At 48.9% G+C, this 6000-nt stretch overlaps 1 protein-coding gene across 1 annotated transcript in view; it reads right to left on the bottom strand.

The window, feature by feature from the left end:
• TFRC (transferrin receptor) overlaps positions 1–3358 on the bottom strand; it is a 37600-nt gene extending 34242 nt beyond the window's left edge. The window contains exon 1 of the mRNA XM_049774448.1: positions 3250–3358. The gene's annotated coding sequence lies outside the window, so the exon portion shown is untranslated. The remainder of the gene's footprint in view (positions 1–3249) is intronic.
• Positions 3359–6000: the final 2642 nt, after the last annotated feature.

Below are 6000 nucleotides of genomic sequence, written 5' to 3' on the forward strand. Positions count from 1 at the left end.
CTGGAGTTTTCGAACATAATGGTTGGAAAACTATGATTCTATGTATTAATTGATTTAGGTGCTACAATTGAGCAAGCCACAGCATTTGATAAGACCCTTTCTAAACTTCTCTAAAATTCAAATCATCTTATTCTTCCTTTCATAAAATGTGGAGTTAATTTCCATTTCATGATCTTGAGGTCATAAGCTACCTTAGGGTGTCTCAAAAAGTTTTCTATAGAGTACATAGAGCTAAGTAAAGGCAGGGAAAGTCAAATACCAAACTTTGAGATACCCAAAGCTGGCATTGCATTTTACCTAAAATAAGCTGCTTGAACTAGGGAGAGAGGCCAAGACCGGACTGTATGCTTTGCATTAGGATTCTCCCCAAAGAACATGCTGAGCACCACCATCACCACAGGGTTCAGCCTCCCATAAAAACAAGAAAAAAATTCTTGTCTCCTATTACCCTTTTGGGTGGCTGTGAGAACTACTAAAGGTGCTTGTGAGGAGGCACCAGGACTATATACCCAAGTAGTGCTGGTAAAGGAATTCAGTGCCTAAAACATGCATTTGCTTTAACACTGAGCCACCTTCCCAGTCATGCAGCTCATTTTAAAGGCGGGGGGGGGGGGGGGGGGGGGCCGGGTTAGGTAAGTTAGGGCCACACCTGACAGTGCTCAGGAGTTGCTCTAGGTTCACTAAGGGCTAGGGATCAAACTCAGACCTCTTGTATAAAATCATGTGCTCGCCCCATTGAGTAATTTCTCTCGCTGGTCAAAAGGAACTTCAGTTTGCCTCGGGCATCCAACTTGACCTGTTTTGCAAACTCCAAGGCTTCTGCAGAGTCCTTCAGAATACTTGCATATACTCAAATCTTTGTTTTGTTTTTGTGTCACACCCGGCAGCGCTCAGGGGACCATATGAATACCGGAATTCGAACCCCCAACCACTGTCCTTTTTTTTTTTTTTTTTTTTTTTTTGGTTTTTGGGTCACACCCGGCGGTGCTCAGGGGTTACTCCTGGCTGTCTGCTCAGAAATAGCTCCTGGCAGGCACGGGGAAACCATATGGGACACCGGGATTCGAACCAACCACCTTTGGTCCTGGATCCGCTGCTCACAAGGCAAATGCCATTGTGCTATCTCTCCGGGCCCAACCACTGTCCTTCTGCATCTAAGGCAAACGCAGGTACAGCTGTGCTATCTCTCCAGCCCCTATACTCAAATCTTGAAAAGAGATGGTCAAGGTTAATTTTCCCCTTTGGTGTTGGATACCATGTCTCCAGCCCTCAAAACTAGCACATTTCCCCCATAAGATTTTCCCAAACTTTAATGTGAGGGGCCAGAGAGCTTAGGCACTTGCTTTACAAGGGCCAATCCGAGTTTTACCCCACAGCACCACATATGGAGGCAGGAGGAGTGAACCCTGAGCACTTTTGAATTGTGGCCCAGCCCTTCCTCCCCACAAGAGTCCAACAGGACAGGACTAAAATGAAAGGGCGGTCGAAACAAAAGAAAACAAGCATAAACTTCACCCCTTCTTAGCATTCTGGTGATAAAAAAAAATTTCCTGACGCCAAGGTCAAGACCACTCGTAGCCAAGTTAGTCTATTCGTGTCACGTTCATCTGGCAAAGAACGCACACAAGGCAAACACAGGGCACCCAAAAGGTAAGAGGATCACTCTTACCTCACTTTGATTGTCATCTAATTCAAGTTCAAGCTGGGAGGCTTTCCCCGTTATAGATTAGCCCGTTATCAAAGGCAAGTAACTGCCTAGGGCAGAGTTAGCAATTACTCTTCAGCCTACAATCTTCTGGCAAAGTTCTGGCAAGATTCACAAACACTACTGTATTTCATACAAAAAAGAACCCTAAAACCCCAAGCTGTAAATTCACATTGGTGACTACAATGAAAAACAAGAATCACTTTTTGAGGGGGCAAAGCATATTTTGAGAAGGGAAAAACCCAGCAGGGGCAACAAATACTTGTTAATAAGAACTCCAGTAGGAAACAACTTGAGGACATTCTCTTAAGTGACTTTGTTAATAAGGTCAGACTCTCCAGCAGCAGTTCGGAGACAAGTGAATTGAATTAACAGCTAGTATTTCGACTCTTACCTACAGCCTAGAATCAAGGTATCTAGGTTCTTCGGTAACGGGTCAACGTTTTCCTACCATGTGCTTCCCCACACCCCCAAGCCACCAAGCTTGGGGCGGGGGTGGGGGCAGAAAGCAGGAACAGTAGAGTCCTCTGCAACTTCTAACCGCTTAAAACTCACTCTGAACAAATACATTTTTGCAATTAGAAGACCACCAACGAATGCCTGGCCTGTGCAGACGTCGAGTTTGCATATACCTAAAGCATCGGAGGTCGTTCAAAATAAACAAGCCAACGACAACCACAAAAAGTGGAGAGGAAAAAAAAAAGGTCATAAATGGAAAAAAAAAAAAAAGGTCATGCATGTCCAGGTTCCCGCACAAAGACGCAGCCAACAGTGGACAGCGGCGGAAAACGTCAAGGGGACCCAGCATTTTTCTCTCCCACAGCCCCCACCGGGGAGGGGGGTGTCGGGGGGGGGATCGCCCCACCAGCCAGCCACGCACAGACGAGACAAAGCCTTGTGAGCTCCAAGTGGCCCTGATTTCCACGGGGACAAAGACAAAGTGGAACCCTACCCCGAATCGGCCCCCCTGGCCTCTCTGCAGCGCCCGGCTGACAAGAGAGCGAGCTGGAGCGAAGCGGCTTTTTCCCAGCCAGGCGTACTCGAAGAGGCTCGGTGCTGGGGCTCACCGAGGGGACCCCCGGCTTCCCCGCGCCCAAAGCCAACGAGCTGCAGCGTCGAGGGCCCAGGGCCTGGGGGCGGTGGGGATCGCGGCTGGCAGCGATCGTCCCCGGGCAGCAGCGAGGCTCCCTCCCCCGGGAGGGCGCCGGCCGGCCACGCGCTCAAGGTCACCCCCGCACCCCGACCCCGGCGCCCGCCCGGGGACACTTCCTGGTGCAGCCACGTGCTCCGCGCCGCGGGAAGCACCTGCCGTCAGTCCCGAGCCGGGACTCCAACGCGCGCGGCGAGCGGGGCGCGACTGGCGGAGACACCGAGCCGTGGGCCGCGGGCACAGGGCAGCCCCGCTCCCGCTCCCAATCCCGCACGCACCGCACGGCCTGGGCGCCCCGAGGACGGCTTCCCCCAACCAAGACCTTTGCAACGGACTGAGCCCGCGAGCCGCAGGGATCCGGGAGCGTCCCGCGCCTCGCCTCGCCTCGCCTCACCTCTGCACACCGCACCGCACCACTACGAGCGCGTCCTCCGTGCGCTGCCCGCCTCTCGCACAGCCGCCGCCGGCCGCCGCGGACGCCCTTTGAAGAGCCGGGCGCACCCCGGCGGTGGGTTATAGCCGGGCCCGCCTCCTCGCGGCCCTGGCTGACGTCACTTCCTGCATCACGTACTCCGGGGGCGGGACTACGGGGGCGCCCGGGGGCAGGCAGGCGCACGCGCACGCGCACGCGCCGGCTCTCTGGAGGTGGCGGAGAAACCCGCGCCCTCGGGCAGGTGCTTCCGAAGGCGGTGGGCGTGGCCTCCGAGTGTGGTGGGCGTGGCCTCTGAAAGCAGAAGGCAGGGCCTTCGGCTCCCGCCCGGCGGCTTCCACGCTGGGGGGGGCTCGAAGCAGCCGCTCATTTCCGCGAGACTCTTCTTCAATCGCACCCCCCCAGCTACTACGAACGGACGGACCGGGAACCCCCGCTTTTTGGTTCCCAAGTGTTTGGGGACTTGAACGGAAATAACTGCACCCGGTGCCGGTGTCCTTAGATTTAGACCTTCCAGCCGCATGGGGAAGATGTATCTCGCTGCTTCCCGTAAACATGCAAAAATAAAAGGCAGTAAAAATGCAAAATACATATAATGCAAAATGCATTATAAATAAAAATATAAATAAAGTTAAAATGCAAACTAAGAGGGGCCATTGGTGGTGGGAATGTTGCACCGATGAAGGGGTTTATTCTGTTGATGACTGAAATCCAACTGCAAATATGCTTGTAGTCATGGTGCTTAAATAAAGATTTATATATATTTTTTAAAAATCCTTAAAAAATGCAAAATAAAGCTGCAGGCACACTTGCATTTAGGACGTCTAAACTGCATGCTTTGGATAACGTATCAGGCCCAAGGGAATGAAGGGTGAAATAAAATGAATCTAGTGATATCAGGGTGACAGTTTGACGTCCTCCCCCTATTCAAAGCCGGTGTGGACTTGGATGTTGGCTGCCGTTATTGTTCTAGGGTTGTGCAATGCACCACAAGTAAAATCGGATGCTTGTTACTTTTTAAACTCTTTCACGAACATTGACACCCTCTTCTAAACATTGCGTCAATAATCCAGTGAGAGAGAACAGCTACGAAGTGAGAAAATGACCCTGGCTCATAATACAGCTCATAAAGCTGCTTCCATCTTCCAAAGGCCTTCCGGCTGAAAGACAGTTCGTTAAAATAATACAAGTCTGCTTCCAGTTCTCTTTCTCCAGAGTCAACTAGAGGAAGTATGAATTGGCCCATTGCCCTTATCTCCTCTTTATCTCATCCTTAAAGGCACTCTGGAAGGAGATAAATACTTGCATCAGAAGCATCACTCACTTTGATGCAACTAAGGGTTAAGAGAAATGAAAGGCCACCCATTAGTGTGTAAGGGCTGGTTTGAAATTCATACAGTAGTCCACTTGAACCCCATTGCTCTTTCCTAGACAGGTGGGATCTTTAAAAAAAAAAAAGAGTAGAATCCTCATGAGAAGTATATTAAAACTACTGAAGAAAAATTGATAAAGGAGTGGAGGGAGCTTTAGCCACAAACTAGGAAAGTTCAAATTAAAATTTTACATTCACTAAAAAAAAATACAGAGGACACTAAAGAACGTACCAGCTATATTTTTATTTTAGTGCCTTTATTTGTAATAACAGACACTGCAATAACCTCCCCCTTTCTTATTTCATTTGGAGGATCTCCCTTTTCTGCAATTTCAAATAGATGAAAATAAATGTTTTACTTTGTTGCAGAAGCTAAACAGACTGACAGGTTATTTTGCTTTGTCTGGTATTTCATCAAATGCTAAAATGCTTTTTTTTTTAAATCTGACCTTTATAAGTAACGAATGTGCCTGACATCAAAGAAAGGTCATTCTTTTGAGGGGCACACCCAGCAGCCTTCAGGGGTTACTCCTGGCTCTGTTCTCAGAAATCACTCCTGGCATCTTGGTTGTTTCCAGAGTCTGGCTACTGTAAATAGCGCTACAATGAATATTGGTGTGAGGAAGGGATTTTTTTGTTTGTTTGTTTTTGGTTTTGGTTTTTGGGCCACACCCGGTGATGCTCAGGAGTTACTCCTGGCTATGCGCTCAGAAGCTGCTCCTGGCTTGGGGGACCATATGGGATGCCGGGGGATCAGTCTGTCCTAGGCTAGCGCAGGCAAGGCAGGCACCTTACCTCTAGCGCCACCGCCCTGCCCCAAGGAAGGGATTTTTGTATTGTATTTTTGAGTTCCTAGGGTATATCCCTAGGAATGGTAAAGCTGGATCGTATGGTAGCTCACTTTCCAGTGTTTGGAGGAATCTCCATATCGCTTTCCATTAAGGTTGGACTAGGCAGAATTCCCATCAGCAGTGGATAAGACTTAGGTTCAAAGTATTCCAAGTTCAAAGTATAATTTACCCCAGATTAAATATAACAGACTTCAGATTTGCAATTTTATCCTATCCCAAGTAACTCTGTCTAATATATAATACCATAATTTGGGTGTTTGTGGGAGGGTAGAATCAGCTGAGAAAAAAATAAAAGTGAGTATCATCTTTAAAAAAAAGAAAGTAAGAAATCACTCCTGGCAGACCCTGGGAACCATATGGAATGCTGAGGATCCAACTGAGGTTGGTTGGCTGTGTGCAAAGCATATGCAAGTCCCTACCCACAGTGCTATCACTCTGGCCCCAGAAAAGTCATTCTTAACTTTCTTGAACCTGGATTATCAACTCTAAAAT

This window comes from Suncus etruscus, chromosome 6 (genome assembly GCF_024139225.1).
Source record: "Suncus etruscus isolate mSunEtr1 chromosome 6, mSunEtr1.pri.cur, whole genome shotgun sequence".
Classification (NCBI taxonomy): Eukaryota; Metazoa; Chordata; class Mammalia; order Eulipotyphla; family Soricidae; genus Suncus; species Suncus etruscus.